Source organism: Plecotus auritus (genome assembly GCF_963455305.1).
Source record: "Plecotus auritus genome assembly, chromosome: 9".
In the NCBI taxonomy this organism is placed as follows: domain Eukaryota; kingdom Metazoa; phylum Chordata; class Mammalia; order Chiroptera; family Vespertilionidae; genus Plecotus; species Plecotus auritus.
In genome coordinates this window covers 78,520-92,474 of record NC_137783.1, presented here as the reverse complement: position 1 = coordinate 92,474, position 13,955 = coordinate 78,520, and the positions used below count along the sequence as shown (strand labels likewise).

Here is a 13,955-nt window from a genome sequence, read left to right as displayed (position 1 = left end):
CATAGGCCAAGGCATTACTGGCGTGTTGGTGGTGATGCTGGTGTAAACAAACCTCCTGCGCTGCCAGTCGGAGAGAAGTTGAGTGCCTACAATTAGGTACAGGACCTAACTATGGGGTCATGAAAAGTATGGTACTGGTCTATGTATTTACGATACTATCCTGTTACCATTTTAGAGTGCACTCTTCTTTCTTATAAAAATGTTTGCTGGCAGCAGCCTCATCCATCTTGCGTTCACAGCGTCTGGTGATTGCATCCTGTTCTCTCGCGCTTGATTGTATCTCGTGTTTCTTACACAACTGACACGCTGCGCAGGCTTGTCGCCTAGAAGCAATGGCCTCCACCACATGCCTCCGTCCGCAAAGGCGACGCCATCTCTGCTGGTGTGCGTGCACTTTATGACGCTCACTCGACAACATCACCTCGCAGCGCGTTTCTCAGGACGTATCCACGCAGTTCAGTGTGACCGTATCTGTTCTCTTAACGGATCTCGGAGACCTACTGGTGTTAGGGCATTTAGATCAGACTTTCCTTCATAATAGCAAGAGGTGCACATAAGCAACCTTGGCTTTTAGAGGGAAACACAAGTTTCCTACCAAAGACCCTCAGAATGTCCTATTTACTGAGATCTCAAATTTCTTGGTTCCTAATTAGTTTCAGCTTCTGAGATTCACAGACAATTAGCCACCAGGTGAAAGGCCGCCAAGGCAAAAGCTTCCCTGAGCAAAACCCCAATTCCTTTTTCCTCCCTAGGCAGCACTGAGAACAAGAGTCGCACCAGGTGAGTTCAGCATGGTTTTCCAGTAAATATGTAGGAAAAAGCAGAGATTATAAACGCCTCCCACTTGGACTAAATCTCTGAAGAGCCGGAGTTAACCTCGCCTCCTCCCCTCCCAGCACCCAGCAAGCCTTGCCTCCTGAATTGTCAAAAGCGCCCCCATGTGCCATGATTCCTTCCTCTCCCCGACCTCCACTTCTTTCTTCACCTGTAAATAGATAAACCTCTTCCCTAATGTAGATATCAGGTTGGTGTTGGAAGAAAAATGAGCTAAGCATTCCCCGTGAATAAATGAGTGGCTGATACTTCCCCTTTTAGAACTGTTCCAACGGGTGGCTGGTTTTAATCCAAAGTCTCTATTTGGTGAACTCTGGGGGGGGGGGGGGGGGAAATGCCGGGACAGAGAGGCCACCCCAATACTTAATCTTCCTTATCATTGTTAGTTGGAGACACATTAGCTCATCAGTTTTTATGTTGCACCTGACAAGTTGGAACCAGGATGGTGCAGCATGGGGCTGAACATAAATTAATTACTGGCTCAGCATCTCGTCTACTTTCCAACCAGTAAGAAGGGGGAAGCAGTTAAGAGAGGGCAAGTCCCTGCCTACTGGGCTGTGGGAAGGGAGGCAGTCACTATTCACCTGAAAATAGTGTCTGGTATATAGTAAATACTTAAAAAAAAATCACCTATTATTGTTTTTATTATTAAAGAAAAGGAGAACATATAGTGAAAGAAAATTAGCCATCCCAAGTGATATCTTAGGAAATCCATTCGAAATGATGTTCTGTGCATGCAGACATTTCTTCACCCAATACATGTGCATGAAATGCCACTATATGTCATTGAGCTAATCATTGGGAAGCCAATGCAAGGCCTTTACACACAATGAGTGAATGAGTGAATGAGCCCTTTTATGGAATAGCAATCTGGGTCAGGTCATGAAAATTTCATGAGAGCAAATAATTTAAAATATGGGCACAAGTAATTCTTTCCATAGAAGGTCTTAGATAAAACACAGACATGTTTAAAGCTGAATTTTTGGTAGCTTGCTGAAAAATATGGAAAATAAATTATAAAGAAAGTTAACAAACCAACCTGATTTATTGGGTTACATAGTCACTAGCAAAATGTTATAGTCCCAATCCTGAATTGTTACTTTAATGACTTTTTCTGCATTTTACTCTGAAACACATTTTTTTTCTATATACAAAAAAAAAATTGTCACTGCATTTAGATAAATATACAGGTCTAAAATTGAATTCTTTCTGACTCTTGTGTCAGATAAGCATTCAAGGGATTTAATCTGGGAGAGGAGCCAAGAGTCCAACTTCAATTTATTATTATTTCTAAATTACATATAAAGCACCCCATAAAGCCTGTAATAACAAGCCAGCTGAGTTGCCACTGGAACACATTATTGTTGCAGCCACAGATGTCACCAGCTCAGCTTTCCTCATGCCTCAAATTCCATTAACATGGGACTTCCCAAATGGTGCCATCACTGCCGCTTCAACCTTTCCCACCATAAAAAGTGAAACAAATGATTTGCACTTAGTATCTTAACTAAAATACCAATAATTATCCATAATAAAAATATCATATTATAAACATAAATATAAAATACCAACACTTATATAACACAAATTGGGATGTTAAAGAGTGACTATTTTAAAATCAAATGTTAAGAGATGTGTGAGAGCTTTGCCCTGAATTAAAATGAAATTGCATTCAATTAGAGCATTTTTCTGAACTTTGGTTTCAGACTGCCGAGAGGCAGATGAGCCCTAGGAAGCCACATTCCTGCCCCTCGTGCTGTTAGCCTGTGGAGCTTCTCTGCAAGGCCTGCTCCTGAGGACTGACAGTTCTCTCCTGTCCCGGCCCACACCTGGTGCCTGCCTCTGGGATGGAGCGCTGTGCCCATCGCAGCTTCCCCCTACCAACTGGATCAGGCTGGACTTGAGGAGCAATTCCCAGGCACCAAACAAGACTTCCTAACTAAGGGAGGCAGAGCATTGACTGTGGAATTTTGCAATTCCTGTTTTAGGTAACCGAGTCGCATGCTCGTTTTCCCAGCTGGTGTAGTCAAGTACTGCAGTGTGTCTGGCGAGTAGTCGTGATTTGTTTAGGACATACTATACTTTAGACACAACTCTCAGTCCTCAGAGGAACACTGAGGCTCCTTTATTCATTAAAAGTACTAGGGGCCCTAACTGGTGTGGCTCAGTGGATAGAGCGTCGGCCTGTGGACTCAAGGGTCTCGGGTTCGATTCTGGTCAAGGGCATGTACCTTGGTTGCGGGCACATCCCCAGTAGGGGGTGTGCAGGAGGCAGCTGATCGATGTCTCTCATCGATGTTTCTGGTTCTCTCTCCCTCTCCCTTCCTCTCTGTAAAAAATCAATAAAATATATTTTAAAAAAATAAAAGTACTATGGATCATTAACTACATGCATGTGCCCATACTAGTAGGTGTGAATGAACATATTTACTCAGCATATACTGATGGAGAAACTATGATGTTGCAGACATCACACTAGGTCCACAAAAGCAGACACAGTCCCTACCTTCATGGACTTTAGAGGCTAGTAGGGACGGCAGACAACCATATAATTGTACAAATAAACACAAAACCAATTATCGAATGGATAAGTGTTGCAACCATTGTGAAGCTTGGGTACTAGTGGTTCAGTTTCCCAGCACTGTCACAGTCAAAGAAACCACCAAACAGGAGTAATTTTGGCACAGCCCAGACCGCTGTCCGGGATGAAAGACAAAGACAGGCTGAGCCACTGGAGATCTGACCACTAAATGCAGTGTGGGTCCCTGGGGGTACCCTGGGGGTCCTTGGAACAGAAAGAGGCTCATCATGGAAAAACGGAGTTTGGTTAACGCAATGTACCAGCATCAGTTTCACAGTTCTGACAAACGTACAACGTTGGTATAAGATGTAGCAATGGTGGAAACTGCGTGAGAGCTACTTGGAAACCCCCTCCACTGCCTTTGCAACTTGTATGTAAATCTAAAATGGTTCAAAAATAAAAAGCTTATTTTTTAAAAAAATAGCTCATTATCTGTACTTGAATTCTCAAAAACTTGTGATATCTAAATACAGTGATTGCTAACACTTATGAAAGTCTCCATTTGTGATTTTCCTCTTACATTAGTTATCTGTTGCTGCATAGAAAGTCAACCCCAAACTAAGCAGCTTAAAACAACAATCAGTATTATCTGACACACAGAGCAGCGGAACTGAGCAAATCTGTCTCTGGGTCTCTGATGAGGTTGCCGTCAAGCTGTAAGCTGAGGCTACATCATCACAAGGCTTGATCAGGACTGGAGAATCCAATCCAAGCTCACCAAGCAGTTGTTTGTTGTTTTTTTTTAAATATATTTTTATTGCTTTCAGAGAGGAAGGGAGAGGAAGAAAAAGATAGAAACATCAATGATGAGAGGAATCATCGATTGGCTGCCTCCTGCACATTGGATGGAGCCCACAACCCAGGCATGTGCCCTTGACGGGAATCGAACCTGGGACCCTTCAGGCAACAAGCCGATGCTATAACCACTGAGCCAAACCGGCTAGGGCTAAGCGGTTGCTTTTAAGCGTCACTTTCTTGCTGACTGTTGGCTGAGGAGTCAGTTCTGGTCTAGCCATTTGCTGGAGAGGGCCAGCAACCACCTGGGTCTCCCAGGGCAATGTGAGGGAGAGAAAAGCCCCAAGGAAAACCCAGTCCTGGTCCATCCTGGCTTTGGTTTCCTGCCCTGCCCAACTGCAGTCCCCAGACCTCGGACCCAAAGCTCTCCTTTCTCCAAAGAGTTCAGGACCAGTTGCAGAGGGAGGCTCTGAGCACCACCCCTCCCCGCTCTTCTCCGGCATCGCCAGAATTGGAATCAGAACAAGTTGTTGGCTGGCTTGACCACAGATAAATTCTAAGTAGTCTGTAACAGATTTGTTTTTCTCACAAATTGTACAATTGTTTATTGCCTATAAATCAACTTAATTTAGATGTCAAGCCTCTCCGCCGGTCAAGCTGGTGGGAAAATATAAGCCCTTTCATTTCATTATAGTAGGTGGTATAGTCACATGGCTCAAAAAAATATAAAGTCATACTGTGACAATCTCCTTCCCACCCCTATATGTAACCACTGATACTGGTTTGTTATGCATCTTTCCAGAGTTTCATTATATTTACACAAGCAAGCATAAGAGTGTATTATATGTTCTCTCTCTCTCTCTCTCTCTCTCTCTCTCTCTCTCTCTCTTCTTTGCTCCCTTGTCCCACAAAGGACAGCATACTCTCCAATCTATGCAGCAATTTGCCTTTGGTATTTCACTTAAAATGTCTGGTAGCTCTTTCTCTACAGAGAGGTTGATTGCTCCTTTTTACAGCTACACAGTGTCCCATGGTGTCGAGGAGTGTGATTTATCGAACCACCTCCCACTGGCAGACCAGGTTGTCAGCAGTCTTCCACCGCCAACACTGCATTGGATACACAGAGTTCAAACAATCGGGGGAAACGTAAAAAACAGCCAAGGCATTTCCTTCTGAGTGTTTCCCAGTAATTTCTTTCTCCTGCTGCTGTTTCTTCCTTCTGATTTTTATTTTCCTAGAAGCCAAGTATTGATGCTTTATTGCAGTCTGTGCACTGTTCAGGGTCATTCTGGCGGTTGGAATTACACAATAAAATAGACAAATGTACGTTTGTGGAAGTCCTGAACGCAGCAGCAGCACCAGCAGCAGCAAACCTCTCTCGTTCATCTTCCCCCTCCTGCAGCCCCGAGTGCTGCGACAGCAGGCTGGTAGGACTTTGCAAGCTCAACATGCGGTGACACAATCAGAGGCAGGAGGCTAAGAAGCAGAGGCTGCGACAGTGAGGCCAGTCTAGCCAGGGCGACTGACACCATGGAAGGCACTGGGAGTTTCTTCCTCAATGCTCTACAGCTTTCCAATACCCATTGGCATATATACTTTAAGGAAGTGAAAGCAAGGACTCCAAGTGACATAGGCTCACCCATGTTCGAGGCGGTATTATTCACAAGAGCCAAAGGGGTAAGTACCCCGTGTTCATAAACAAACTGTGGTCTATAAATACAGTGAATGTTATTCAGCCTGAAGAAGGAAGGAAGTTCTAGTAAATTCTACACTATGGATGAACCCTGAGGGCATCGTGCTAAATGAAACAAACCAGCCACGGAACAAACACCCCACAACCTGCGAACACCTGCGCCACTGAAGCAGCCACTCAGCCTCTCTCTCTCTTTTGTCTCAGCTACAAAACACCTGGCCGAAGCCCCGGCCAGGAGAATAGGAAGTGGCAGCGACCTGGCCCGGAAGGCCTGGGTCTTCCTGAACCCAGTGGTCAGGGTGAAGGAAGAGCAACAACGCTGGTAGCCAGCTGACGTTTGGAGCCCTTACTATACGCCCAGCACTGTCACATGCACTGTACTCTTACTTTTGTTCAAGTCTCACAGCCACCGTATGAGATGGAGGAATTTCATGACAGAGGAAGCTGACCAACAACAAACAACACTTTGCCGAGAGTTGGGGAGGGCGGGGCGGGGCGGGGGGGGGTATCTTCGCAAGGACCCACAGCTAAGAGCTGGACCACAAACACAACCAGGTGTGCACCAGAGCTCGTGACTATGCTATCTGGTTTTGGTAGGCTCCGTGCAGTACAGAGCCTCAGAGGTGAAGTGCCAGGACAAGACTGATAACCTGTTGTGAGTACACACATACCAAGGAGAGACGAGCAGCTGACAGTCCCCAATGCTTCGCAGGAAAACAGGCTGCAGTGGGATCACCGTGACGGCACCTCTGCGTGCAAAGGCCTCTTTGCTCCTTTCGAGGACCCCGTCCTGGGGCCCCGACTCACACACAGCCCGAATGCCAGCTACTAGGTTACAATGAGAACTGCAACTTGAAAGAAAACCAACATTCAGTACCTACAGTTCAATCACCCCCTCTCAGGTGGCAAATCTGCCTGGGAAACCACCGGAATGTTGCTGGGTAAACCTATGGTTCAGCACTAAGGTATCAAGTCGTCAACACCTAAAACAATGGTAATCTAAAGACCGATCACCCTGAGGTTCTGGGACAGGGCTGACCGCAGTACATACTCGACCCATAGTCAGAACACAAGCTGTGAGGTGCTACTGCGAATAAGTGATCTTCTTGCCAGCAGAGGTAGCGAGTCTCGGCTTCCTCTGAAACTAACACATTTTCAAGGCTCAATGCAGACGACACCTTTCCAATAACACACTTGCCTCAAAATTCAATCAAATGTGTTAGTTTCCACTTACTATAATCACACTCTGGTTTTGAGATCAAGAAATGCACAGTGTGGGGGGAGGTAGCAGAGGGTGTAGGGGGATAAATGGTGATGGGAAAAAATTTAATGTTTTTTTTCAAAGTAAGAAAGAGAGGCATACACAGAGGTCTGTCAGACTCAGAAAGCAGTTTGCTCTCGTTCCACATCATGTTAACAAACGCAACCCAGGTCACCGTCCTCATCTGCTTTAGGATGACTTTCTGACAAGTTCAGTGTTTGTCCCAAACCGTTCCTATGAAATCAGGATAACTGCAGGCTTGATTTCCTCCTGAGAAAAAAGAGCACTGATCCGGATCAGGGGCTGGTTCCTGGGGAAAAGGGGAGGGTGTCAATCTTTACTCAACAGCTGTACTCTCATCTACTTTACATGAGAAATTTGATGAGTTTTCATTTGAAAAAAGGTTTTCCTGTCTTCTAAAAGTTGGCAAACCACTGATCTAGATGGTCTTCCAAGGTCTTGTCCAAGTGTTAAAATTATGTTTTTTTTATTTTTAAAATTCTTTTATTCTACGAATATTTGGAAAGAGAGTTACTAGGTGACAAGACCCTGATAGGGCATGGTGATGACAATAGTGAACAATATGCTAGTCAGTGGAGACTGCCCTCTGGAGACACAGTTTATTTGGTTTTTGTAAGAAGCTGAAGAGTGATATAAATAGCACAGGTATTCAGCCAGCGTGGCTCAGTGGTTGGACATCAAACTAAGAACCAGGAGGTCACAGTTGGTTTCAGGTCAGGGCACATGCCGGGATTGGGGGCTTGATCCACAGCAGGGCGGGGGGGGGGGGGGCGTGAGAACTGATGTTTCTCATCACTGATGTTTCTATCTCTCTCTCCCTCACCCTTCCTCTCTGAAATCAGTAAGAATGTATTAAATATCACAGGCAGAGCACGTTTCTTGGGGTTAAAATAAAATCACAGGGTTTCCTGAACCTGGGCGGGAACACCTTTCTCCCAGAACTGCGCCCGGTAACCCTCCTCCTCCGCCCAATGTTTAGAAGACACAGGCTGAATAATGCAGACAAAACCGGTTGTAAATTGCAAAATCACATTAGAATTTATTACAATATACATAAATAACCCTCATTGTTCTGAATGTCATCCGTCCTGGGACCTCAAGGGAGCACAGGGGAAAAGCAGCAGCACTGGCCGGAGAGGTGAAGACAGAGGAGCCAGGGAAGCCGTGGCCTGAGCTCCCCGTCAGCGGACGGCGCCGAGTGCCGTGTCCGCAGCGACACCAGGTGCTTGGAATACGCGCTGTCTGGGGTCCAGTGCAGCTCTACAATCCTACTGTCCTAGCTCCACTATCAGGAGCAAAGGCTATGTGTTAATGACACACAGCACGTGCTCACAATGAACAGTAATGTGTTAATGACACACAGCACGTGCTCACAATGAACAGTAATGTGTTAATGACACACAGCACGTGCTCACAATGAAAAGTAAGTAAATGCCAAACTTTTAAGGAAGAGCAATACAGACGTTGGATACTTTAAAAAGATACACTGATATGACTGTTTTATTCACACTAATTCGAATATATACACAAAAATGTGTATCATATGTTGCTTCTAAAAATTCTATGTTCCATGAGAACTATGTAAACAGTGTAAAATGTTTCTACTACATAACAAAAGGAGAAAAATCAGTATTTCCATGTAGTATTAGGAAAAGAGTTAAGAAAATCTAAAGTTATACTAAAACAAAATAAAATATTACAGAACAGTCTTTTCATGAAATTGATTTATGGTCTAGAAACAATACATTTCATACTTTGGTATAAATGAAATTAATACAAAGCAAATAAGATCAAAAATCAAAAATCCTCTAGTCTGGTTCTCACATTACCTGGAGCTTCAGGACAGGGCGGCTGCACAGCACCCTGCAGCACCCCGCCCGCCACCCCGCCCCAGGAAACGACCCGCTGGGAGAGCCTCAGAGGACGGCCGCGCAGTCAGTCAGGCGCTGCACTTCCTCCCACAGCCGTGCTCTCCGCAGCAGCTCAAAGGCTTTACAAAACCTCAGGTTCAACTTGGAAGATAAGTGACTGTGGTTAGTGCCTCTTAACAAATACAGTGACGCTGCATTAAAGCGGTTCGGAACAATTCACATTTAAAGTAGAACGTAAGTTTTTTTAACTCCTACTACTATAGTCTCAATCAGTCCATACTTGAATAAACATACTACATTTAAAAAACCCAAGTCTAACAGCCCATTGCAACAGGTTTTTAAGAAACAGAAACAGCCGTCTGCATGCTGTATTTCTTCATGGACATCACACACTGCTTTGACAACTGAACTGAGGCGCCTTTAATTGCATCATTTCGATGATCACATTTTTCATCTACACTGCCCAAACGTGGTATTGTTTTCATTGTCTTTTTGTTCCGTAAGTTTTCTTCTAAACGAATCCCTACATCTGAGAACTGTATATGAGCAACTGTCAATGCATCACTTTGTCTGTCAGTCCACCACAGGAATAAATGGGAATGTCCTCTGAGAATTTTCTCAGCAATGTAATTTACATGGTGAACCTCACAAACTTACAGTAAAAACACAGTGATGCACTGTTGTTCCTTTCTAGACCAAAAGGACACACTGTGAGGGGCCTGCAGAAAGCAAGCCTGTGAGCACGCCCTCAGACAGACAGGCCACCGGCGGGAAGGGACAGGAGTCAGCCAGGGACATTCGGTGAGGTTCATATCATAGTGGGTATGGAGAATAAAAGGAAGTTTCTGACAGGTTAATCTGAGGCTTAAGAACAATTCTAGAAAGGAATAAATGAGATAAACATAAAAGAATTCAGCAAAATTGATCTCTGCTTGAATGAACCATGTATGGAAGAATTGTTAATATTTTAAATTAATTACTTCATAGTATTAGTACAGTATTAGGAACTTAAGTTCTTGCTTAAATTTTACAACCAAGTAGAAGAAGAAATAAAACAATGAACAATGAACAAATTAAGTGAACTGAAAGGGTCTTACTTTTTCATATTAGATGATATTAAAATCCTAGGACTATATTGTTTGAGTTTTGTTCGTTCAGTGAAGAGAGACTAATGGGGAACTTAAATAATTTCAAAATTTATTTGGAATCATTGCCAAGACTATGGCATACTAATAACTTGCACTGTCAGACAGTGAAAACTATAAGGTAATGATAAAACACCATATTTCAATGAATCTAATACACCATTATTTTATGCACCATGCAAATAAAAGACACCCAGGATACGAAACTAAAAGGAGAAAGAGACCTTCACAAAAAGTGAGTACGCCAAATGGCTACAACTTCGGGGAAGGGTAAAAATAACCATTCCCGCAGAAGGGATGGCAGAGAAGTCTGCACACCTCCTCCTCGACAATGGGAAGGGAGGGAGGGAATACCTTGGTGGCTGAACTAGTGCACCCACCCTGTCCTGCCTGCAAATTTTGTGTCTGAATTCACAATACCAGCGTAGTCCAAGAAACTCTCAGAGAAATTAGGTTCAGAAGACGCAGGGTGGTAGTGCCCCCAATGACTGGCCAAAACATGCAAACCATGTCCAGAAGAACTCAACTTCCCTCCAGGCAACAGCTGTTTTTAAGATGCATTCCAAATTTAAAGATGCTGAAATGTGAAAAATATATAATTTGAAGTCAGTGAAATATGGTAAATAGATAAATAAGTCAATAAAAGAGACACAGAAAGCCTAGAAAACAAATGTTGGCCATATAAAACAATATATATATATATATATATATATAAACATATATATATATTTAAATAAGAATCTTAAAAGATTGGCCTACATATTTTAAAGCCATGCTCTCCACCCCCAAAATACCCAAAGGATAAGCAAAAATAAATTACAAATGTGCACTGGAAAAAATATATTTGCAATGGCAAAAGGTTATTACTGTTAAATATCATAATCATTAATCAATAAGAAAAATACCCTACCCCGCACCTCCAGAACAATAAGTAAAGGTCAAGAATAGGCAATTGACAGAAGAATAAATACAAGCAGCCAAATAAATACAAATAAATATACCAAAAAAGCTCTGTTTCACTAGTAATAAAAATGTAAGGTAAAACAATGACAAAACAATTTCTGACAATCAAATTGGCAAAATTTTTAAAAACAATTCTACCCAGTGTTGGCAAGGGTGCGGGAAAACCAGCACATGTATTGGTGGTAGATATGAAAATTTAGGCACCCTTTCTGAAATGTAATTTAGCAATAATTATAGATCCAAAGCCTTTTAAAATGTGCAACATACTTAGATCTAACAATGCTGTTTCTTTGGAATTTATCCCAAGCAAACAGTCAGAAATGTACAAAAAGGATGTACAACTACATGTCGGGATTATTTATAATAGTGAAAATAGAAAAATCAACAAAGCATTTTAATAAACAAAACTATAAAATGGAATACAATGCAGCTATTAAATGTCATGTACCACTGAAGCACTATTTATACTAGTAAAGATTAGGATAATAAATACCTATCAGCAAGGAACAAGTTATACAAATTATGGTGTAAGTCGATGGAGTAAAATACTATCACGAAAAAGAATGAGGCAACTCTTAATTTCTGATACATTCCTTCTCTGCCTGAAATACCTTATTCCCACAGATATCCATCTGGCAGTTGCTCAAATGACACTTTATCAGTTGGAGTCTCCCTTGCCATCTTACACACAAACACAAAGGCACTGCCTCTCGCCTTCACGCTACTGCTCTATTCTAGCCCATCTGACACACTCCAACTGTATGTTCACTGTCTGTCCCCCCAGAGGGCATGGACTCTGTGTGGTCCACTGCTGTGAGCCCCAGTGCCTACAACAGCACCGGGCACTTGATAGAGCATTCATCAAATCCAGGATGGAGTCTGGAATCGCAGCGAGAGGAGTGTGTCGGTGCTAAGGATTAACAATGGACACCCAGAAGGACGTCCAACCCCCAAAGCAACAGCCAATGATATATACATCTGTGGAGGATGTCACGCAGAAAATGAAATAAAACCCAGGGATCCAATCAGATGCAGAGAGTGTGGATACAGAATAATGTACAAGAAAAGGACTAAAAGATTGGTGGTTTTTGATGCTCGATGAAACGGAATTCAGAAGAGTATCTTTGTTTGCATTTGGATTTGCTGTTATTGTTGTATAGTTTTTGATGAGTATACTTATCTTTATGTATACAGCTATATACACATGATTTCATTTTAAAAACAATATTGTATTTAGGTGTCTATTATAAAGATTGTTTTTTGTTCAGTTCCAAAAAACACAAAAACAAATCCAGGATGGATGCATGGTGAGTGGATGGATGGATATGGAAAAATATCGAAGATACAAAGGTAGTAACAGTTTATCTATTTACCTGTCATATGTCTTCTCAAAAGAAAAAAACCACATGCAACACATTCTTAGGACAGATTCTGGGAAGGGAACTGGGGAGAGACATGGAGGGAAATACTTCACTTCGGTCACTTAAAGGCTGAACTTGCCCTAGCCGGTTTTGCTCAGTGGTTACAGTGTAGGTCCGTAGACCGAAGGGTCGCAGGTTCGATTCCAGGTTCAGGGCAGGCTCGATCCCCAGCCCAGGTCATGGCACCTGCAGGAGGCAACCAATTCATGACTGTCTGTCTCTGTCTCTCTCTCCCCGCCTCCCCCCAATGGATGTTTCTCTCTTTTTCTCTTTCCCTTTCCTCCCTCCCTCCCTTCCACTCTCTCTAAAAATCAGTGGAAAAATATCCTTGGGTGAGGATTTAAAAAATAATAATTAAAAATAAGTAAATAAAAGCTGAACCTACTCTAAGTATAACCCATTCAGAAAAACCAACAAAAATTATAAATACACTCGTACATACACATTGTAGGCTGATGTGGGAAAATGACACAATATATTTTTAAGTGGAAAAAAAACAGGCAACAAAATAACAAATAACATGAAATACACGAGACTCAGGAAAGCTTAAGAGGATTAACCTCTAACATTTTTAACTGGCAAGATTATAGGTGATTTCTGCTGCTGCTTTTTTTTTTTTCCTGTATTTTCGAACGTTTCTTTATGAGGTGCTATTATTTTGTACTTTTTACAACTGCTTCTAAGCACACAGCATTTGCTCAGCCGAGTGTAACAGCACCCACACTGGACCCTATGGCCGGGTGATGTGCCACCCTGTCCTGGCGATCCCCACTTTGAACCCAGGGTGCTCCTCTCTCCTCTGATTCTGTACCCTCTTCCTGACACTGCCTCTCACTTTTTCCACTCTCCGTCACCTCCTTCAGCTCCCTTCTTCCTCTTCCTGTATTACTTACCCAGCAAAACTGTAATCCTAGAAAAACCAAATATCTGCTTACCAAAGTGGTGGCAGAAAAAAGTCAGGCAATTGTGTTCACTGTACTCACTTCAGATTTTTGACCAAATTATCAAATGAGCATTCATTCAAGCCTGCAATACAATCACACCACACTTTGCTAGTAAATTCCTATTCCCCACACTTTGAAGTGAGTATCTTTCTGCTCCTCTTTCCTCATGTCTCTCACAAGCCCTGGACTGATGACCTTCCCCTCCCACCCTTCCACAGGAAGCGGAAGTAACCAGAGAACCTCCTCTTCCTTCCCACCACCAGCGTCACTTACCCCCCCCCCCCCCATCTGTGCCGTGGACTGGCTTCCACCACCACGGCTTCCGCAGGAAGGTAGAACCTGCTCCTCTTCTAGGCCAAACGCTGCAGGTGGCCCTGGCCCCACCCCCTGCCTTTTCACGTACTTTCTCCATCCCTTTGTGCCCTTGCGTTATCAACCTCACCCTCAATACCGAATCACTACGTGAGTAAACACACACACCTTACT

General features: G+C 43.1%; 1 protein-coding gene and 1 pseudogene across 3 annotated transcripts in view; one reads left to right on the top strand and one right to left on the bottom strand.

Moving 5' to 3' along the window:
• SEC23IP (SEC23 interacting protein) overlaps window positions 1-13,955 on the bottom strand; it is a 164,546-nt gene that overhangs the window by 111,240 nt on the left and 39,351 nt on the right. The window contains exon 19 of one of the 2 annotated variants that reach the window (XM_080641745.1): window positions 8,138-10,718. The exons of the other annotated variant lie outside the window; for it this stretch is intronic. The gene's annotated coding sequence lies outside the window, so the exon portion shown is untranslated. Of the gene's footprint in view, window positions 1-8,137; window positions 10,719-13,955 lie in introns of those variants that run through there. 2 annotated transcript variants of the gene reach the window in all.
• Window positions 11,538-12,269, top strand: LOC308233838 (DNA-directed RNA polymerases I, II, and III subunit RPABC4-like; annotated as a pseudogene). Its single transcript has one exon. The product of its transcript is annotated as a DNA-directed RNA polymerases I, II, and III subunit RPABC4-like (transcript).